The sequence below is a fragment of the Rattus norvegicus genome, chromosome 5, assembly GCF_021556685.1.
Source record: "Rattus norvegicus strain SHRSP/BbbUtx chromosome 5, alternate assembly SHRSP_T2T, whole genome shotgun sequence".
Taxonomy (NCBI): domain Eukaryota; kingdom Metazoa; phylum Chordata; class Mammalia; order Rodentia; family Muridae; genus Rattus; species Rattus norvegicus.
Window position 1 is genome coordinate 98918457 of NC_141538.1, and position 24336 is coordinate 98942792.

Sequence of the window (24336 nt, forward strand, 5' to 3'; positions counted from 1 at the left end):
TTTTCTGTAAAGGACTTTTTGGAGGGGGTATTGATGTGATGTTTTAATCTGTAGCCTAGATTAGCCTGGGACTTTATGTAGTCTGGGTTGACCTTTAACCAGTTACAGTCTGCCAGGATTAACCTTTCAATTGCTATGGCTCAGTATTTGAGCCATCACTCCTGGCTCACATGAATAGATATTTTATCTCAGTAAAGCTCAGAGAACTAGTTTTATAGATACTTTTTTGTTCTCTTGGTTATTAACTGTAAAAATTAACAAAAGCACTTTTGCTGAATGTGACTTTTCCATTTAAATATTCATTAACAAAGGGGATTAATAAGCTCTGAGTATGTGTATAACTCCATGACATGGTATGAATTTGTGTTTGAATACATGTTTCTGTGTATATGAATACATATTCCTAATCTAATTACCAGGTAGGAATGTCTGGTACTGCACTACTTTCATAGAAGTGAGGAGGGTTGATATCAACACTTTGTTTATGCAAGACTATCTGCTACTGTTAGTTACTAATGCTCACTAGAGAAATGGCTTACTAATTAGCCGGTTCACAAACAAGAATAGAACAAGAATGGGGAGTTTATTTTGAGATGGACAGAGAAAAGACTGCTGTAGGAATGAGAGGAAACATGAAAATGAAAAAATCTATCTTAAATGATTGAAATTTCGGAAAAGCTGCAATTATTATATTTGTCTAAAGAGTCTGAAATCAACATATAGTTAAACCAATTGAATCAAATATCGTAATTTCACACTAACATAAATCACAACTAAATTAATTTGTAAATGAATTCATAAAGGAAAAACTATACCTTATATTGCTGAATATCTTCTGAGAATGGATGCTGGACATAGAACTTTATCATTTGAGAACAATAATAGTTGATTCAATCAATAATCATACCAAACATGATTTCTACATGTCTTAAATGTTAGAAATTACTTGTTGAACTTTGCCTAACTACAAGACACTTACTACAGACTAAAAATGGTGTGGCAGCCATAGTGAAAGAGCAACCATGCTAAGCACTGATGAGTGCAGGCTCCTCAACAGAGTGTTCCTCCTGATAGAATATGAGGTAACAAATTCTGTGTCTGTGAATCTTTGGAATTCATGCCCTAAATGTATAATCCATACTTAGTTATGTAGAGATAACAGAAAAATCAAAATGAGGGGAGTCTTATAAAATGTCCAATTCATAATTTTTCAGAACTGTTCATTTCATAGAATAAAAAAACTCACAAATTTTCTAACAAACTTGTAAAAAGACATCCAATATACTAACAAAAAGCCAGATACATTGTCCTTTCTTAGGTAAGTGACCGCTTTATGAGAAGACTGAGTTAGTTAGAGCCAAGCTGACTCCATGACAAGCTGCAAACTGATAGTTTGGGAGACAAGGCCTACATTTCTCTTTCACAGACATGGAAAAGTGCAAAACAGTCAATTCCAGGAAAAACTAGCCTTCATTGGCCTCCAACTAGGAAGTTGCCCCACCACCTAGCTTATATCAAATATAGTTAATCAGCAAAAGTCTTCCAAATCCCTCAAACTTTAATCAATTACAAATGCATGCATACTCTGGAATATAGCCAACCAATCAAGTTAAAGAAAGATAAAAGTCATCCACTACTACCCTAAGAGGCTTTAAAAAATGACCATTAAAAAGTCCAAACTTCAGTTTTCCATCAGGATGTGTGTGTGTGTGTGTGTGTGTGTGTGTGTGTGTGTGTGTGTGTGTGTGTGTGTCTGTCTGTCTGTCTGTCTGTCTGGGTGTGTGTGTGTGTGGTGGACCCTTAAATGCAGGTTCTCTGAAGAATAAATGCTTTTTACTGTTGCCTACTATTTGAGTCTGGGATATTATTGTTCACACATCACAGACCCTTATATTTGGTAATTGTTACAATCTGAGTAACATAATTGACAAATTACATAGCTATACTGAACCAAGCGTAAGTTTTTACTTTTGTTAAATGTATTGGAAAGGAATGACTTAATTTGGAAACTGAAAAGTACTTATGAATGAAAGTGAACTTAGTAAATTAATAGAAAATATTCACAAATTATAGGAAAAAGATTAATTGAATATTATAATTCTATTTAAACTCTCCAATGATATATGAATATTAAAAATTGTGGTAAATAAAAAATTGTGGTAGATGAAATCAAATGACATAAGATATGGAGATGTCAAGCTGCTTCTGATCTGGATACATTATTCACATTGGCAACTTTTCATCTTATTAGAAAACAAAATGTAAAGTTTCTAAGCCGTTAAACAATCAGTGAGCCTATTTGAGTCTGAACCTTATGAACTACAGAGAATTTTTTTTTCTAATGAGCAGTGATCAATACAGAGACCTACAGCTAGTCGATACTCAGAGAATGAGAGATTGTGGAGTGCTCAACTCTAAATTATATATCTACCGTCATAGTCATTCTTTTCAAGGCTCAGTGGTCACCATTGAAGAAGGGGAAGAAAAATTTGTCTAAATGGGAAAGGATGAAGTAGGAAGGAGGCTGCGAATGTGCTAAAGAGGATATTAGGAGAGGGATAACTAACAGTAAATATATGTTTAAAAATCCTTAAAGAAACCTACTATTTTATATATTTCATACACATGTCCATATATACTCATAAAAAAGTTTAATTGGAGTTACCTTCTACAGGATATCATGCTCATTCCTTATAGGGGTTGAATACCTTCTTCCAAGGTTTTTAGTCAGAAGTATTCTAAAAACAGTACAGCCTGTTGTCGTTGGTCTTGATACCTACTGAGATGATAAGACTTTATGACTGAAGACGTATTTGTTAGTTATAACTTATCAATTGGTACTGACATGGAAACTCTGCTGGATAACTTTTGTAGTACTTGTAGGTGCTATATGTATTACTGGTGGAGACAGTCGTCAGCATTCTTACCAGCTATGATACCTCTGAACTGCAATAATTACCCACTTGGCAAGATTTCTTCCTACGGGCAATAGTAGCACAAGTGTTATAGGGCATCCATCTGCTTTAGCATTTGATTTAAGGCCAGCTCCATATGAAGAAACATGACAGGTATAATAAATCTGGCCAAGAACAAATGGTTGGCAAGCACATAGGCCCATGGGTGAATCTACAACTTTTATTCTCATAATTGGACATACTATCAAAATATCTTTTATATGTGTATGTATCCACCTATAAATTTAATCAGCTCTCAGATCACATTAGAATTTATTTGTACAGTGGATGGTAGTTAACATATAATACCACATTTTTCTTAATCTAGAAAGTATTAATACAGAGTAATAATGCGGTGATTAACTACTAATGGTACCAAAAGAACCACCCCCCAGGGACATGAAACTCCACAGCAGAATGGAATGAAATATAGGAGCAAGGGGTCATGTAGGACTAGAGAGGAAAACAATCTTCTGGATATAACAGGGACTGTTCCAGTCATTTACTCATAGAATCTCTCTTTGCCTGCATAAAACTTCCAGGTCAAGCCAGTCCAGGTTCTAATACAGAGGGTGAAGTGGGTCAGAACAAGATGTTTTGGACAGTAAATGGCTTCTGGGGTAGAGTCAAGTTTGTTTAAGATGGGTTTTCCAGTTGTAAAGCAAGTTAGAATGGATACTCCCACATCCAATGGCACATGATAGAATAAATCAGACTCAATGTGTTATTAAATTAAATGGGAACTCAAAGTTGTGGGATTAGGGAAATGGGTGAATCTTGGCAAAGCTATGATCAAAATGCATTACATGGCGTTTTTGAAAATAATGCAGTAACTTTTTACTAGAAGCTGGATATGGGTGTATAGGAATACATATATACATACATATATGCATATATCAATGTTTATTAATGTTTAATTCATAAACAATACATTATAAATAATTAAATAATGGTAGAAATTTTAGATGATTCTCATCTTTACACTTTCATTTTATTTTATTTTTATTATTAAGTTATTTTATTTCCTTACATTCCAAATGTTGTACCCTGCAAAATTTCCTCACCCCATGTCTTCTCCTCATTGATTGTGAGAGGGTGCTCACCCACTCAACTATCCACCATAACCACCTCATCTCACCACATGATCCCCTTCCCTAGGGCATCAAGTCTCTACAAGATTAGGGGAATCCTCTCCCACTGAGACCAGACAAAGCAATCCTCTGCTACATATATGCCTAGGGCCAAGGATCAGACAATGTTCTTGGTTGGTGACCTAGCCTCAGGAAGCTCTCAGTGGTCCTAGTTAGTTGACAATGTTGGTCTTTCTATGGGATAGCAATAATGTTGAACTCTGTCAATCCTTCCCTTAATTCGTCCATATGGGTCCCCAACCTCAGTTCAATGATTGGCTATGTCTGTATCTATCTCATTCAGCTGCTCGGAGAGCCTCTCAAAAATCAGCCATGTAAGGCTCCTGTGTGTAAGCACAACAGGGTATAAGTAATAGTGTCAGGGTTTAGTGTCTGGGCATGGTATGAAGTCCAAAGTAGGCCAGTCACTAGATGGCCTTTCATTCAGTCTCTGTTTCATTTTTTGTCCTTTCATTTCCTTCTGGGTCAAAACTTTTGAAGATGGATGAGTAGCCCTATCCTCCTCTGGGGACCCTGTATATCTACTGGAGGTGGTATCTTCAGGCTCCATCTCAGCACTATTGGGGATTTTGGTTAAGGTTACCCACATTTATACTTGGGAGCCTTTCATATCCCAGTTATCAGGGACTTTCTGGAAGGTTCTACTCTTCCTCAGCTAACACAGCTACATTGTTCTAATCACTTCTGTACCATTTTGGGCCTCTTTCCGGTCTCCAACCATACCTGATCTTGTACCCTTTGTGCCCTCTTACTCTCTTCTCCTACACAACTCTCTCCCTCTCCTCTCGTGAGAATTTTGTTTCCCCTTCTAAGTGGGCCTTCACTTGGCCTTTATTCTTGTCAAACCTCTTGCTTTCTGTGACTTGTATCACAGGTATTCTGTACTTTTTGGCTAATATCCACTTATCTGTGACTACACACAGTGCATGGTCTTTGGGTTTGGGCTACCTCACTCAGGATGATGTTTTCTAGTTCCATCTATTTCACTGAAAATTTCATGATGTCCTTTTCTTTTAATAGCAGAGTAGCATTCCATTGTGTAAATGAACTACATTTTCTTTATCTATTTTTTGATTGAGGGACATCTAGGTTGCTTTGTTATTCTAGATATTACTAATAGGCTCCTATGAACAGAGTGGAACACCCCTGTGGCATGGTGGAGTATCTTTTGGGTTTATGTCCAAAAGTGGTATAGCTGGGTTTTCAGAGAGAACTATTTCCAATTTTCTAAGAAACTGCCAGATCAGTTTCTACAGTGGTTGTACCAGTCTGCAATACCACTGGCAATGGAGGAGCATTGCTCTTACTCTACATCCTTGCCAGCATGTGCTAACACTTGAATTTTTATTCCTTTTGATTGTTGTAAGGTAGAATTTCAGGGACATTTTAATTTACATTTCCCTGATGAGAAAGGATGTTGAACATTTCTTTAAATGCTTTTTAACCAGTCGAGAGCCCTCTGTTGAGAATTCAGTTTAGCATTGTGTGCCATTTAAAAAATTGGGCTAATTGGTTTTAGGAGTCTAATTTTCGAGTTGTATGTATATTTTGGATACTAATCCTTTATTGCATGTAGGGTTAATGAACAACTTTTCCCAATCTGTAGTTTGCTGTTTTGTTCTATTGGTTGTGTCCTTTTCCTTACAGAAGCCTTTCACTTTTCATGAGGTCCAATTTGCCAATTGTTGATGTTAAAGATTGAGCCATTGGTGTTCTTTTCACAAAAATTTTCCCCATGCCAATGCACTCCAGGCTATTTGAACTTTTTCTTCTATTAGGGCTAGTGTACCTGATTTTATGTGGAGGTTTTCCATTGTATGGTTTTGATATCTTTGTCCAAGATGAAGTGCCCACCAGAGGTATGCAGGTTAACTTCTTAGTCTTTAATTTTATTCCCTTGTTTGATTTGTCTGTCTCTGTACCAATACATTTGTTTGTTTGTTTTCTGCTTGTTTGTTTTCTTTTTTCACTATTGCAGTGCAGAATGGCTTAAGGTCAGGGATAATGGTTCAGTCTGAAGCTCTGTTATTGTTGAGAAATGTTTTTTTCTACCCCGAGTTTTTTGTTTTACTATACAAAGTTGAGAATGGCTCTTTCCATGTGTGTAAACAATTCTGTTAGAATTATGATGATGATTGCATTAAATCTATAGACCGTTTTTTGTAAGACAGTCATCTTCACTATGTTAAGCCTTGTTCCATGTGCATAAGAGATCATTCCATCTTCTGAGGTCTTCTTTGATTTCCTTTTATAGGGAATTGAAGTTCTTGTATATAACACAGATCTTTCACTTACTTGTTTATAGTTATACCAAGATAATATTATTCATGGTTTTTGTGAAGGGTGTTGTTTCTTTCTCAGCCCATTTTTCCTTTGGATAGAAGAAGGCTACTGATTTATTTGAGTTAATTTTATATCTGGCCACTTTGCTGAAGTTGATTATCAGCTGGAAGTGTTCTCTGGTAAAATTTTTGGGATATATATATATATATATATATATATATATATATATATAATCGTATCATCCACAAATAGTGATACTTTTGACTTCTCCCTTTCTATATTGTTTCCCTTGATCTCCCTTTGTTGTCTAATTACTCTAACTAGAACTTTGAACACTACATTGAATAGATACAGAAGATTGTCTTGTCCCAGATTTTGGTGGGTTTGCTTCACATTTCTCTCATTTAATTTGGTGTTGGTTTTCTGTATATTGCTTACATTATGCTTAGGTATGTGGCATAAATTCCTGATCTTTCCAAGACTTTTCACGTGAAGGGGTGTAGTATTTTGTCAAAGGCTTTTCAACATCTAATGAGACAATCCTGTGATTATTTTTTTCAGCGTGTTTGTATAGTGGATTACATTGATTGGTTTTTGTGTATTGAACCACTCCTTCATCCCTGCGATAAAGGCTACTTAATTGTGATGAATGATGGTTTTAATGTGCTCTTGAATTCAATTTATGATAATTTTATTGAGTAATTCTGCATTGATATTCATAAGCAAATTGGTCTGAAAATTCTCTTTCTTGGTTGGGTCTGTGTGTGGTTTAGGTATCTGAGTAATGGTGGCTACAAACAATGAATAATGCAGTGTTCCTTCTGTTTCTATTTTGTGGAATAGTTTGATAAGTTTTGGTATTGGCATCAGCTCTTCTTTGAAGGTCTGGTAGAATTCTGCAGCAAAACCATCTGGACCTGCATTTTTTCAGCTGGGAGTTTTTTAATGATTTCTTCTATTTCCTTAGAGATTATGATACTATTGAGAGAGTACAACTGATCTTGATTTAACTTTGGTATCTATATAGAAAATCATCCATTTCATCTAGATTTTCCAGTTTCATTTAGTATAGGCTTTTGTAGTATAATCTGAAGATTTTTTTAAAAATTTCCTGTTTCTCTTGTTAAGTCCCCTTTTTCATTTCTGACTTTGTTAACTTGGATACTGACTCTGTTATCTTTAGCTAATTTAACTAATGGTTTATTTATCTTCTCGAATCAACATCATCTCTTGGTTTTGTTGATTCTTTCTTTGTATTATTCTCCTTGATTATTATTGGTTGATTTCTGTTCTGAGTTTGACTATTTCCTGCCATCTTCTCCTCTTTGGTGTGTTTGTTTCTTTCTGTTCTGGAGCTTTCAGATGTGCTGTTAAGTTGCTAGTATAGGATTTCTGAAATTTCTTTTTGAAGGCACTTAGTGTTTTAAGTTTTACTTTAACACTGCTTTCATTCTGTTCCATAAGTTTGGGTATGTTGTGCCTTCATTTTCATTGAATTCTAGAAAGTTTTAAATTTCTTTTTTTATTTCTTCACTGTCCAAGTTGTCATTGATTAGAGAGTTGTTCCATTTCCATGAGTTTGTGGGTTTTCTGCTATCTTATTGTTTTAAAGTCTAGTCTTAGTCTGTGGTGATCTGATAAAATACAAAGGATTATTTCTGTTTTCCTGCATTGGTTGAGGCTTGTTTTGTGTCTGATTATATTGTCAGTTTTGGAAGTTTTCATGAGGTGCTGAACCAAAGGAATATTCTTTTGTTTTGGAGTGAAATGTTCTGTTTGTGTCTGTTAAATCTGTTTGTTTCACAACTTCTTTTTTTTAGAGATGTTTATATATTTATTAGAATAAATCCTATGGGACAACACCTACTTGGCAAGGATTTGGGTGCAATTAAACTTAAATTATATTATACATAGATAACATAATACAAACATTTAGAAAAGTTGTTGGTTAGCCACGTAACAATTGATTGTTTAATTGCTTCTCTCCAACTTGTATCTATTTTCCTGTATAGATATATGTATGCTAGAAATTAGGTCAAATACAACATATAACATATGTTTATGAAAACAAAATACATTTCAGGTTTCTCTAAATATCCTCTAGTTGAAATTTTCAGAAATTCTCATTTTTCTTCTACTTGTTTTGAACTAATAAGGCAATGAGTGCTGCTATCATATGTATGTGAGATAAAGGAGGAATTACCAAACTAACCCAAGGTGGAATGGACCCTTATTTCCAGACCCCACATTCACCCAGGTCTACGCCAGCCAATGATGAGTCTAAACACACGAAATGGGGCCTCATCAGCAAGAACAGCTAATGTCCACAGAAAAGGCCATCTACCATGTTTCTAAAGACATTCCATGGATGCTTAGAACAACACAAACCTTAAGACATGTTCAAAAAGTTCTCATAACATAGAAGAAATGACAGAAATGATCAGACTGGGGGTAAAAGTTTAAAAGAACCAGAAGGACAAACAAGAAAGCAAGGGGGAAAGTAGAGGCTATTGAGCTTTGCTATGTTTGTGGTCAATTCTGACACAATAAGTGAGATATCAGGTCCCAAGAACCTGACATACCATGCCTGGTATATTTAGCTGTTCAACATCATTTCTTTATAGGCATTAACTCAGAGTAGTTTTTCCAGGAGATAAAAATACTATGTGTTTATCATTCTCCATTCCTTCTTTCCTTTCCGCAAAGCTACATCATCCTGCAATGCAAACTTACCTTAGTACGTGTGTTTGTGTTTATGTCTGTTGTTTCACAACTTCTGTTACTTTCACTGTGTCTCTGTTTAGTTTTTGTGTCAATGATCTCTCCATTGGCAAGAGTGAGTATTGAAGTCTCCCACTTTCATTGTGTGAGATTCAATGTGCGCTTTGAGCTTTAGTAAAGTTTCTTTTATGAATGTGGATGCCCTTGCATTTGGGGCATAGATGTTCATAATTGAGACTTCATCTTGGTGCATTTTTCCTTTGATGAGTAGGAAGTTTCCTACCCCATGTCTATTGATTACTTTTGGTTCAGCATCTATCTTATTTGACATTAAATTATCACTACCACTTGGTTCTTGAGACTGTTTTCTTTGGTCATAATCTTGCTCTTTGGGAGTACTAAAGTATCCAGAGTTTGTTGCTGTAGGAGAACTGATTTCTGATGTTGCCAGATAACATGGACTTGTGTTGCTTATGTGCTTGTCCTTGACTTTCTTCATTTTGTTATTGCTGGTATTTACTGGCCTCGGTGGTCTGGACTGGTGTGCACCTCCTTGGAAGTAAGCAGTGCCGTCTCAGATTAGGGCAGGCCTCCTATGTCCCTAGGTATACCAGGTCTCCTGTATCTCTGTGTCCTTGTGTCCCTGCTTAGGACAGACATTCTAGGAGAAAAGCTGGCTTTGGGTTCAGGAGCAAGCTCATAGATCTGTGCTCCTGGTTATGACAGATCTCTTGGGAGACAGGAATGCTGTGAGGTCAGCGATAGGTGAAGGCTCATCAATTTGCCACAGGTTCAGGTGAAGTTTCAGATCAGAGGGGGCTGATCTTTACACTTTCTTTTTAAATTTTTATATTAATTCTTTTTTATTAGATATTCTATGTACTTGCATTTCAAATGTTATCCCCTTTCCCAGTTCCTCCCTCTCCCATCCTCCCTGTCTTTTCTTCTATGAGAATGCAAAGATCTTTGTGCATTCAAAAATAATTGCTTGACATTTAAAATAACGTGCTGGTTCTTTGTTTAATATATTGGTAAAATTAAGCATAATATGTTTTAACTTTGAATGTAATTTTCATTTTCCTGAATTATGTCAAGATAATACATTGTTCACTTTTCTGTTTTTTATTGCTGATTTTTGAAACTACAGAAGAAATGATACAATCGTCTCTCTGTCTGTCTTTGTCTCCATCATTCCCTCTCTCTATCTCTAACTTCATCTCCCTCTATCTGTCTGTCTTTCCGTTATTCTCTATCTTAGTGATTCTGTGTCTTTCTCTGTCTCTTTACTTTGTGTATATATGTATCTACCTATACTTATATATATTATTTATGTTTGTTAAATGCTGATAACAAAGGTATTTTCTAATTTTTGTGAGTACAATTGCACTTCATAGCTGAAGATGTCCAGGTTTGTATTTTATATACCCCTGATTTTTGTCATTTTAACTATAGGACTTGATTCAGACTTGAAACTTCAATATCATTAAGATAATAGGGAGAACTACAGTAGTATTGACAAGTTTATTTGGTGTATAATTGGCAAGCAAAGTACTAAGAGAACAAGGGCTGAACCAGTTAGCAGAAATTTCCTTTTCCAGGATAGTCTTGATAGTCAATGCTAAATTTACTGCTTGGAATATTATTATGTAGACAATACTTCACTCATTTGATGACTATAAATGATCTATGACATATTTAGAAAGGAAACCAATTAGCAGATAATCTTGATATATTTAAGGGTGTACCACAAAAATGCATAGAGAAGAATGCAGTATTTTCTTTTCTTTTCTTCCTTCCCACCTTTCCCTCCTTCCCTTCTTCCCTCCCTCCCTTCTTCCTCTCTCTCTCTTTCTTTCTCTCTCTCCCTTTTTCTTTCCTTCCCAAACTCTGCCCCCACCCCCATCCCACCTCACAGTGTTCCTTGCCCCTCAGCCTGCCCCTTCTCCTCTAACAGGGTGTGCTTCCCCTTGAGTACTACCCACCTTCACATTTGGGCATTAAGTCTTGGGAGAATTAATTACATCTTCTCCCACTGAGGCCAGACAAGGCAGCTCTGTTACATAACAGATTTCATAGTCAGGCTATAGTTTTAGAGGCAGCTCTTGGATATAATTTACCACACAGCATTTCTTTTTTTATCCAAATGTGGAAAGCAGCATAAGTAGGCCTTCCTGTGCTACCACATGCTGAAGTAAGAGCTTTCTGGATCATCAATATATAAGGAATCATGACTGTTATTAAAATTAAGCAGAAGGATTGCAACCCCACAGCAAGAACAACATAGACTAGCAGACACCCCAGTGCTCCAGGGACTAGATCACCAAGGAGTGTACCAGGAGGATACATGGCTCCATTTGTAGAAGAGAACAGCCTTGTTTGACATCAATGGAAGGGGAGACCCTTGGTCTTGTGGAGGTTTAATGCCCCAGTGTAGGGGTATACTGGAGTGGTGGGGCGAGAGAGCATAGGTGGTGGAGAGGCACCCTCATAGAGGCAAAGGGGAGGGAGGAGAGTGAGGTTGTTGGATAGGGGGACTTGTGGAGGGGTAACCTGGAAGTGCGATATCATTTGAGATGTAGAAGAATGAAATGATTAATAAAAAAAATACACAAACCACAGGGAGTTTCACATTTGTGTCTGTCAATACCTGCCCAACTGGAAGAGACAACACCTAGAACAAATACATTGTCTGTGAGTATGGCCTACATGTGATAGGCAGCCTCATTGCAATACCAGGTTTTCAGGATAAGACCTCATTGAAGAAAGTCAGTAAATTATGAAGCAGACACAGAGAAACTTTCCAAAAATGAAGAATATAGGGAACTTCATCCAATATGAGATTATATGCTATAAATGTCCAGATAAAGCAGTCTCCAATATATCAGTATTAAACCTACCTGCTTTTTACAGTGAGGCTGGGTGAATAAATATGTCTGAAACACCTATTATGATAAGATAGTACTTGTGTTATGTAGCAACTTCCCTATGACAAGCAAGCATTCCATTTCCCACAGAAGTTCCTAAAAGGTAAAAAAAAAAAAAAACCCTCATAATAGCTTCATGAGGTCTCTAAAACTGATAGGAATCACTAGAACCCTCCCTTCTAGAGTAAGCAATAAAGATTAAGAGTAAGATTTTTCTGAGTCACTCTCAGAAAACTCAAACTGCAACCACAACTTCAGCCGGAGGAAGCAGGAACCATTTAGCTCCCTGAAAGAGGTTTAGACAAGCTGAGTCACTTACAAAGATGCTCTCCAAACTATTGAGGTACTTGCGGCAGTGCAATGTGCTCCATGTAGCTAAATTTGAGGAGCTTTTAACTGTGGCAGTGAGGATATTGCTCATGAGGATATATTTAACATGGCAGAGACAGAATCAGAGACATAGAGAGACAGAGACAGAGAGAAACACAGATTCATTTGGTTGTACTTCAGAGACATCCATACTTTTGTCTGCTTTAGGCTTTCTATTAAGGGTGAGTAGATGCATGTGTTGTACAGCCTAGGAGAAAGAATCTTGTCACACAGCTAATGGGTTATTTCATGGGGTTAACTCTTCTATTAAACATATACATGTATGCCATCATACTCATTTTTTCCAGAGGTAGATATCAAGGTAGGAAAGGGGTAACTAATTGCTTAAAGTTCCAAAGTCTTGAGTCTGTAAACTGACTTCATATAAAACAAAAGCCCAGAACATGTTAGGAAAATTAGCCACCCAACATCACCACTGGAAAAGCCAGAGAGTCAGGTTATATTCAGTTCAATTTAGAAAATTCAGATGGCTCCCCGCTGTAAACTCCACAGGTAGCAGCTAGATGTATGTGTCATGTAGAATGACTCAAAATATACAGTCTAAAGGTAACATTCAAGAGACATTTAAGGAAGAAGAGGAATAACATCTAAATGAATGAAAATTAGAGTTTCAAAGAAACTAAGCTGTGAATGATTACATGAATGAATGATGTTCAAAGCTGATATGTGTGGCTGTACATTTAAATATAAATACTTTTTGCTAGTCTGTGGTAGTTGACATGAGAAGTGTCTAATATACACTTGTATACTTGAACACTTGGTCCCAGGTGGTGTTTCTGTTTGGGAACGTTAGAAGGTACATCCTTATAGAAGAAAGAATGTCTCTTGAGGTGGTCTTTCAGAGTTCATAGCCTGGTACTGCTTCCTCAATTTCCACTTCTGGGTTACAGTAGAAAAATGTGATTTCTTATTTTCTGCTTCCATTTCATATAAGCTTGCCACTTATATCCATGGCTCCCAGTGGTAAAAGGCTTTAATACTCAAGGAACACTAAGCCAAAATAAATTCTTCCTTTTATAAGTTGTATTGGCCCTGTCATTGTATCACAGCAACAGAACCTGTACCTAGTTCTAAGTAAGAGATAATGGTCAAGGCAAAGTTTTTTTTTGTCTAAAGTAATATACTTTGAACACAAATTTACATAAAAATACAATATTTACAAAATATTTTATTTGAAAAATTTTATTATATTATAAAACAGTTTATTTTAAATATGTTACCTTCATTTGTAAGCAAAATCACTGAAATTCAAGGATTAAATATCTGAACCTATTATATCTATAGATTTGTATTGTGCTCCTATTGTAAATATAGATAGATTTTATATTAGCTATATACCATGAATATGGTAGAAAAAGAAACATATAGTATATGATGAGAAAAGGAAGAAAATTAAAAATGAGACCAAGGGTTTAATATACCCATTAACATTTGCATAATTATGGGAATGGAAAAAAGTTAAAAGTAGATTGTGTTTCCTCGTCTTCTGAAGATTTATTTATACAGAAAGCCTGGATTTTTTGTATCTGTTTTTGTCTTTTTGTTGTTTTTTCTTTTGTTTTGTTTTGTTTTGTTTTGTTTTATTGCATCTTTTCAGTGCTCACATTGTCTTGTTTAGATATTCTTACCTTTTAATTTATTTATATTTATTCATAAAACATACACTGAGAACTAAACACAGAATGCAGTACTAAATGAGTTAAAATGCTAACCTGCTTTATTCTTTTGTAGGACTTACAGTTTATGTTGAAGAAACTTAGTGAATATGCAGGAAAATTACATTTTATCCACAAAAAAGGCAAATAAAAAATTCAGACAGATTTAACAGTTTAATAAAAAGGAGATTCTCCTGTCTGAGTAGTAGGGAATTGGTAGGAGTAATGAATGAATTATCTGTCATGACAGCTACATTTAAGCTTATACTTGGAAGACCAATTCTCAGTCTTCTGTGTGATAGTGTAAAAATAGATAAAATGTTATGCAGGTGAAGTGATCTACAGGTATTTAGTAAACAACATTAAATGTTTCTCTGATTAATGAACGGCAATATTTGCCATTCAGCCAGGCATCAGGGTATCAGACTTTATTAACTAGCTAACTACTAATGTTTTCTATTCTTTTTGTTTGCTTATTGTTTTATTTACTTATTTGCAGGCAATGTCTTGTGCTGCTGCCAAAGCTGTCTTTGCCATCAAGACTTTTCTCCCTTTACTCTCAAGATCTGAGCATGTGCCTTCAAACTAGCTTAACAATAAAGTTTTTTCCTGTGATTCATGAACATGCAATTACATTTATTGAATATTTAACTTTAATAATTGACAAGATTGAAGATATTCTAAAAAGACACTAGTGCTCCTTTTTTAGACTGCCAGACTGAGGAAACAAATCCCAGGAAATTGTATTTTCTCTTTGAATTACCCAGTGGGTAGACATTTATCTCCCAAGAAGAAATATCACACATATCTGCAAACTTCTCCAACTACCTTTAAGAGGAGACTTGAAGGAGTCAGTGAGTGACCCAAGATGAAGAGGATCCAATCATAAGCAGGATTATTTAGTTAAGGAAATTAAACCTTGGGACAGAACCAAGAAGATAGGTAGCCACATTGAATGAGATTACCTGACGTTTCACCACTGCCTGCATGTCTAATTCACCTACAGATAGAGATGGCAGAATCTACATTTTTAGGCATGTCAAGAGTCAGATTCCTACTGTACCAACTACAGTGTCACAACAAGGTTAGAATAAGGGGGTTTGCCTCAGAACCTTGTGTATGGAAGTGGGAATTAGCTGAAATTAAGCTTCATTTGGAAAAATATGTATTTTTAAAGATATTACAAGAAATAACCAGGTAGTTTTGGATTTTTTTATATGTCCTTATACAATGGCAAATATCAAAACCATGTTTTATTTATCTTTAATATATATTCATTTTTCTAAAGTCTGAAAAAAGATAATGCAAGCACACAGCTCATAATACTGATTTTCTATTTTCTATCCTACAGTTGATAATACATTCTTAAAATATAAAATATATTTTGTGCAATTTCAATATATTGAAATATTTCATTTTCTCTTCAACATTATATTTGAAGCTTCCTAAAATAGTTACAATTCTCAATTATGACAGTTTTCCGGAGATGAGAACTTTTTTAATTTATTGTTCTAGTATTCTAAATCTTAGTAATGCCATATTCTAAAAGTATTGCCAATATTCTCATTATTCTTCATTTTTTACAAAAGGAGTATCATGTTCAAAATTCTTCAACATATTTCATAAGATATAAATGAGAGGAACTAAAAGGTGAATTTCATATATATAGGAGTATATATATATATTACATTGAACTTAAATAGAAACTTTGAAGACTTAATCTAGACTGGATGATGGTTTTTCTAATAGTCTGCATTTGATACTTGATGTTAATGAGAAATTTTAACTGAAGTGTACTTATCATATTTACACTATTTAGACCAAATATTTTAAATACGTAAAATCATATGGGATTTTCAACATTGTATATACTTGTTAATCCCCATTGATTACCTAAGAGTCACAATATACATGCTAATAAAATGAATTAGAAGACCTCTAACATTTCTACTACAGACATTTATCTCTTAGAAAAGGAAAATATATTAAGTATTTAATACTTTAAAGTAGGCAACACCAAAATTATGAATAAAAGTAAATTGTTATGCTATTTTATTTCATTTTATCATTACTTTGTTAGCATTTGAGTAATATTTATTTGAGCATACACTCTAAGAATTGGTGAATCCAGTAAGCATGATTTAAGACAAATAGACTCTCTTGATATACGATTTCAGCATATGTCCCTAGTCTCCAAAACAGGCCCTAGGTGCTTCTCAGTTTCAGGTTTAGACTTATGACCTGAAGCTAAAGGAATTTGGCTCCATAATCTGGAGGTGTGTTAAGTTAAGACGTATCAGCATTATTTTCATCATTTTATTTTTAGAATGAGGCTTCATGAGAATCAATAAAATTGTATTCAGCGAATTATAGAAGACTCTGATATATTAATATTATTCGAAATACCTGAAATGATTATTACTTCTTAGAGCAACAGCTACTGCTGTCCAAGAACAATTTACAAAATGGTATAATGCAAAACTAGTATTGACTTATTTTATTCATTAAACAAATAGGCTATGTTTTCTCTAGCAGTATTTTATAAACAAGATCCATTTGGTTTTTTTTTAAGTCATTATAGCATTTTTTGATGTCATATTGCTGTAGATGTCTTGTATTTGCCAGGGGTAATTGTCCCCTAGGAAGGTTAGGGCTGAATTGATAGCTAACCCTTTCTAATACTTTCTGAATTCTGTCTGACTGGTTCTGGCTCAATTCTCCTCTCCAAGCTGAATTATTCAAACTGTCTTCTCTGTGGCTTCTCACCAAATTGCTCTGCTCAGATAAACTTCCTCAAACTGAACTGCACCGCACTGACTGCCCGCACTGAGAACTGATCGTACTCAACCGAACCCAATGCCATTCAACTGAACTACTCCAAACTGCAGTGAACTAAATGCAACTGAATGGAACACACTGAACAAGTAAGGCAAACTATTTACAACAAAACTTATTTACTGACGGAACTGTGTCATAGGCTGATAAAATATCCCATTTATTAAAGTTATCTGGATGACAATCTGCTTAACATTAGGAAGCTATGACTATAGGATACTCTATTGATTGCAAATTAGCACAAATTCTAAATGAAATACCATGAATACAATTGTGAAAACATCCAATTTCAAAGGCAATAACTTTATTGTATGTAAAATACATGTAATTTTTGAAGTCAGTTATTTACAGCACGATTCTAAATATTTTAGAATATTTGCTTTCTTTTTTTTCCTTAATAGCAATGTGATCAAGTGAAAATGTAAAAAAAAAAAAAAAGGTGCACTTACACTGCTATTCATTCCCTAAAATGATTTATGGATGTAGGAGTGAGGAAATGTAAAAAAAATGATGTAACCTTGCTATTGAAGAAAAGCAAGGGTTGATATCAATACAAGCTGGTTTCAAACAAATGGTGGACTTGCCCTGAATTTCCAAGTCTCTGGTACCTTTCTAAAATCTAGTGACTCAGCTTTACCTACCATTCATAAACCTGTCAACACTTACTGAGTTTACAGGTACAGGTGTTACATGATTATTTTCTCCTTTTAAGGTGTTAGCTTATAGAAATGTCAAAATTTAAGTGACAGGCTTTCCTGGCCAATTTACAATTTACTCAAGGAGTTACAAGTAATATTTTAAAAGCTTTGTCTTATGGGGGGAGGGCGGCAATGGTGGGAGGGTTGGGAGGGGAACACCCATAAGGAAGGGGAGGGGGGAGGGGGATGTTTGCCCGGAAACCGGGAAAGGGAATAACACTCGAAATGTATATAAGAAATACTCAAGTTAATAAAAAAAAAAAAAAAAAAAAAAGCTTTGTCTTTAGATTGATTTCCTTTATTCTGAATATCAGTGTAGCTCAACCATAAGCATTTATATTTAAATCTATTAGTTTCCATAATCTATTCATACTTGAGTCTGTGCAGTTTATCAGACATCTCAAAATAAAACAATGGGGATGACACAGTGACATGCAAGAACAGACTGCATCCGGTAACTGTTTTCTCACAGAAACTACCAAGCATCTAAGGAAAGAAGCATCCTTCCCAAGAGAAGCTACTTCATATTGCTGTGATAAAATATCCTGGGAAAGGCATCAAAAGAGAACTTACTTTGATTCACAGTTGAAGGATCCTTCTGTCATCATAGAGAAGTCAAAATAGCAAAAGTTTTAACAAGCTGGTCATACTAGCACTCAGAGCCAAGAAGCAAAGGACTGTGAATGATACAGTCCAGGTAGGTTTCTCCTGTGCATTCATTACTGGACAGTATGTTAGGGATGGCATCACCCAATGTGATGGGTGGGTCTTTTAAATGTGGTTAGTCTAATAAGAATAATTCCTCAGATCCATGATTGATATTAACCTAATGTATATAATGCATCATAGGCATTCCTACACTATAGAGCCAATAGCTTAATTGATCATAAGATGTTCATAAGGTTTCTCTCTGATGATATTATGCCCTGTGAAGTTTATAGTCAAAATTGACCATCAGACCCTATTTTGATCCTTCTATAGTTTGTACTATTTATTGAATGCATATGAATGAAACACTGAGTCCATGATGTTGGATGAGGAGATAAAGGATTTGATGTTTGCCCTATTGGGTTTCAGTCCTGCTCTTGGAGTCCCTTTTGGAGTAGAAGTGTAATCCTCTGCCTGTCTCAGTTATTCTGTTATTACTTTAATAAAACATCATGGCCAGGAAAACTTATAAAATAATTTATTTGATTTACAATTTCAGATAGTGTCCATCATACAAGAAATAAACAAAATGCATGCCAGGAATAATACCTGAGATCTCGTATTCTGATCTGTAAAGTGGAATACAGAGAGAGAAAGAGAGAGAGAGAGAGAGAGAGAGAGAGAGAGAGAGAGAGAGAGAGGACAGAGACAGAGACAGAGACAGAAAAAGACAGAGACAGAGACAGAGACAGAGAGACAGAGAGGTAATAGAGAGATTGGGGTGGTGTGCTTTGCAGGGAGCCTGCCTAGCCTGAGGGAATGGGACTGAAGTGGAACACAACATTGGACATAAGTCAGAAGACTGATGAGTTCTAGCCTTTTGACTGTCTAACTGTTCTATGCTAAAGCATTTAACTCTCTACTTGTTTGGTGTTAAAGAACTTAAACCTATCATTGTTCTGTGCCTTATAACTTTGATTGCTTTTGGCTGAAATTTAACTCTTTCTTCTTATTGCTCTTTGCTAAATCTTTTCTTTGCACAGTTCCTTTTTTATTAGATATATTTCATTACTTACATTTCAAAGGTTATTCCACTTCCCAGTTTCACTTCCATAAGCCCCCATTCCCTCCCCTCCTTATCCCCCTCTTAACTATTACTATTCTGTTCTTCATTAAGCATTAGGGAAAGTTAACGCTTTATCATTCTAATTATTTAATTTTTCCACCCACCCCTACTTTATTTAAAGTGAAAACTTTATTTTCAAAAAAAGAAAGAACTCTGTTCAGTATTCAGTTGAAGACAGCCCAATGGTTGTGGACTGCCACCAATGCCGCATAGAGCAATGGCAACAGACACTGAATTTTGTTTCCGTCTATGGTTGTAGGTACACATGAACATTTTTAGGACAGGATTTTTTGAAACTCTGAGTTAGTTAAGCACACCAGGAAACTGATCTTTGACAGGACTTCATTGGTGTCTGTGAGTTCCTGCTCCCATAGAGGCCACTAAGGAATAAACCTTTCCTGTTGCCAATAATCAGTCTCTCATGTCTTCCAAACACTTCATTTACTGAAGAGACAGTGCTTAATCCCAAACCCAAAGCCCTTCTTTCTGTCCTCCAAAGGCATAAACAAATGACAAATCAGGAAAGCTTGATGAAAAGAGAACTCTCATTTTAATGTCTCTAGAGTGAATGAGACTTGGCCTTTCTCCTAAGATATCCCAGATCTTCACAAAATTGTCTGTGGACAGTCACAAGGCAGCCTTTGATCTAACTGCTCAGATCAAGACCAGACATTTCATAGTCGTGTGCATTAAGTGTAAAAATCAACTTCTCTGAACGTGTATCCAGATTATATACAAAACCATCATCTGTACTGGCCAAGATATGACATGGTGAGAAATGGTTCTCGGTCACTTATTTGATCTGGCCACTGAAGTGCCATAGGAGGTAATTTTGGATGTGTTCACTGCAGTCATCTGTATGTGCAGTAAACCTGGCTGCCGACTTCCCTACAGAAAGATCCCACACCTAAATGACAGGGGTCACGTTTCCCACAGCAATGTAAATTACAGGAGAAGCATCTGGCCTGGGATAAAAATTCAGTCATCTCATACTCAGAGGATGTGCAGACAGGTATGCAGACAGGAGTATGTTGTGGTGGACATAGAAGGACTCCTCTTCTTGTTTTTTTTTTTTTGTTGTTGTTTTTTTTTTGTTTTTTTATTAACTTGAGTATTTCTTATATACATTTCGAGTGTTATTCCCTTTCCCGGTATCCGGGCAAACATCCCCCTCTCCCCTCCCCTTCCTTATGGGTGTTCCCCTCCCAACCCTCCCCCCATGGCTGCCCTCCCCCCACCAGTCTAGTTCACTGAAGGTTCAGTCTTAGCAGGACCCAGGGCTTCCCATTCCGCTGGTGCTCTTACTAGGATATTCATTCCTACCTATGAGGTCAGAGTCCAGGGTCAGTCCATGTATAGTCTTTAGGTAGTGGCTTAGTCCCTGGAAGCTCTGGTTGCTTGGTATTGTTGTACATATGGGGTCTCGAGCCCCTTCAAGCTCTTCCAGTTCTTTCTCTGATTCCTTCAACGGGGGTTCTATTCTCAGTTCAGTGGTTTGCTGATGGCATTCACCTCTGTATTTGCTGTATTCTGGCTGTGTCTCTCAAGCGATCTACAGCCGGATCCTGTCGGTCTGCACTTCTTTGCTTCATCCATCTTGTCTAATTGGATGACTGTATATGTATGGGCCACATGTGGGGCAGACTCTGAATGGGTGTTACTTCAGTCTCTGTTTTAATCTTTGCCTCTCTCTTCCCTGCCAAGGGTATTCTTGTTCCCCTTTTAAAGAAGGCATGAAACATTCACATTTTGATCATCCCTCTTGAGTTTTATTTGTTCTAGGCATCTAGGGTAATTCAAGCATTTGGGCTAATAGCCACTTATCAATGAGTGCATACCATGTATGTCTTTCTGTGATTGGGTTAGCTCACTCAGAATGATATTTTCCAGTTCCAAACATTTGCCTACGAATTTCATAAAGTCGTTGTTTTTGATAGCTGAGTAATATTCCATTGTGTAGATGTACCACATTTTCTGTATCCATTCCTCTGTTGAAGGGCATCTGGGTTCTTTCCAGTTTCTGGCTATTATAAATAAGGCTGTGATGAACATAGTGGAGCACGTGTCTCTTTTATATGTTGGGGCATCTTTTGGGTATATGCCCAAGAGAGGTATAGCTGGATCCTCAGGCAGTTCAATGTCCAATTTTCTGAGGAACCTCCAGACTGACTTCCAGAATGGTTGTACCAGCATGCAATCCCACCAACAATGGAGGAGTGTTCCTCTTTCTCCGCATCCTCGCCAGCATCTGCTGTCACCTGAGTTTTTGATCTTAGCCATTCTCACTGGTATGAGGTGAAATCTCAGGGTTGTTTTGATTTGCATTTCCCTTATGACTAAAGATGTTGAACATTTCTTTAGGTGTTTCTCAGGCATTCGGCATTCCTCAGCTGTGAATTGTTTGTTTAGCTCTGAACCCCATTTTTTATAGGGTTATTTGTCTCCCTGCGGTCTAACTTCTTGAGTTCTTTGTATATTTTGGATATAAGGCCTCTATCTGTTGTAGGATTGGTAAAGATCTTTTGCCAATCTGTTGGTTGCCGTTTTGTCCTAACCACAGTGTCCTTTGCCTTACAGAAGCTTTGCAGTTTTATGAGATCCCATTTGTCGATTCTTGATCTTAGAGCGTAAGCCATTGGTGTTTTGTTCAGGAAATTTTTTCTAGTGCCCATGTGTTCCAGATGCTTCCCTAGTTTTCTTCTATTAGTTTGAGTGTGTCTGGTTTGATGTGGAGGTCCTTGATCCACTTGGACTTAAGCTTTGTACAGGGTGATAAGCATGGATCGATCTGCATTCTTCTACATGTTGACCTCCAGTTGAACCAGCACCATTTGCTGAAAATGCTATCTTTTTTCCATTGGATGGTTTTGGCTCCTTTGTCAAAAATCAAGTGACCATAGGTGTGTGGGTTCATTTCTGGGTCTTCAATTCTATTCCATTGGTCTATCTGTCTGTCTCTGTACCAATACCATGCAGTTTTTATCACTAATGCTCTGTAATACTGCTTGAGTTCAGAGATAGTGATTCCCCCTGAAGTCCTTTTCTTGTTGAGGATAGCTTTAGCTATCATGGGTTTTTTGTTATTCCAGATGAATTTGCAAATTGTTCTGTCTAACTCTTTGAAGAATTGGATTGGTATTTTGATGGGGATTGCATTGAATCTGTAGATTGCTTTTGGTAAAATGGCCATTTTTACTATATTAATCCTGCCAATCCATGAGCATGGGAGATCTTTCCATCTTGTGAGGTCTTCTTCAATTTCTTTCCTCAGTGTCTTGAAGTTCTTATTGTGCAGATCTTTTACTTGCTTGGTTAAAGTCATACCGAGGTACTTTATATTATTTGGGTCTATTATGAAGGGTGTCGTTTCCCTAATTTCTTTCTCGGCTTGTTTCTCTTTTGTATAGAGGAAGGCTACTGATTTATTTGAGTTAATTTTATACTCAGCCACTTTGCTGAAGTTGTTTATCAGCTTCAGTCGTTCTCTGGTGGAACTTTTGGGATCACTTAAATATACTATCATATCATCTGCAAATAGTGATTTTTTGACCTCTTCTTTTCCGATCTGTATCCCCTTGATCTCCTTTTGTTGTCTGATTGGTCTGGCTAGAACTTCAAGAACTATATTGAATAAGTAGGGAGAGAGTGGGCAGCCTTGTCTAGTCCCTGATTTTAGTGGGATTGCTTCAAGTTTCTCTCCATTTAGTTTAATGTTAGCAACTGGTTTGCTGTATATGGCTTTTACTATGTTTAAGTATGGGCCTTGAATTCCTATTCTTTCCAGGACTTTTATCATGAAGGGGTGTTGGATTTTGTCAAATGCTTTCTCAGCATCTAATGAAATGATCATGTGGTTCTGTTCTTTCAGTTTGTTTATATAATGGATCACGTTGATGGTTTTCCGTATATTAAACCATCCCTGCATGCCTGGGGTGAAGCCTACTTGATCATGGTGGATGATTGTTTTGATGTGCTCTGGAATTCGGTTTGCCAGAATTTTGTTGAGTATTTTTGCGAAGGACTCCTCTTCTTTTTTTTTTTTTTTTTTTTTTGGTTCTTTTTTTCGGAGCTGGGGACCGAACCCAAGGCCTTGCGCTTCCTAGGTAAGCGCTCTACCACTGAGCTAAATCCCCAGCCCCGAAGGACTCCTCTTCTTAATTGTAAACCTATACCTCTAAATTGCACTGCTCATGTTCGGCACAGCCACAAATGATGAGGTTGTCAGTCCACTTATTCAAAAAATCTTCATGCTCACACTGCTCCGTATCTTTCAGAGTGACACATGGATCCTGATCATTATGACAATAGACCATAAGACCCAACAGAGATTATGGAACGGTCTCAGGTTCTGGGTTGTCCTCTTCATCATAATTATGTAGGATGTCCTCATCAAGCTCACCATTATCTAGTGTAAGGTCATCTTGTGGATTCCAATCCTCCAAGGGCTCTCTAAGCTGTGCTTGGGTCCATCACTCTGCATGCCATCTTCTGAAGGACTGCCTGCCTCTGATTCCTCACTTCCATCTTCTTCTTGTAATTTTCCATTTTTTTCAGCAATGAGACGTTTCACTTCCTCTTAAACTCTATTTTGTCTGGCCTCTCTTTGGCCACCCAATCCATGCAGGTCACTTGATGGCTGCTGTTCATGATCTTTGCTTTGAACCCAGCACAAGCTGTTGACATGGTCTCTGGAAGAGACTATGAGCTCTGTGAAGTGGAACAGTGCACAGGTGCAGGCACCTGCTTGGCATCATTTTCAGGAACCAAGGGAAAGGGGCAGGGCAATTATTTTCTTTATAATTCGCTGTGCTTGATTAGCCCTGGAAAACTTATCACTTATTTACTTATAAACTTACAATATAATTTACTTTAAATAAAAATATGCTCTATAGCAGTAGAGAATTCCGTAGAGGGTTTACTGCTAATGCTCCTTTCTCTCTTGCCCACAAGC

General features: G+C 36.5%; 1 pseudogene; it reads right to left on the reverse strand.

The window, feature by feature from the left end:
- Positions 1-19692: 19692 nt before the first annotated feature.
- Pwp1-ps1 (PWP1 homolog, endonuclein, pseudogene 1) lies at positions 19693-24032 on the reverse strand (annotated as a pseudogene).
- Between the last annotated feature and the right edge of the window lie 304 nt (positions 24033-24336).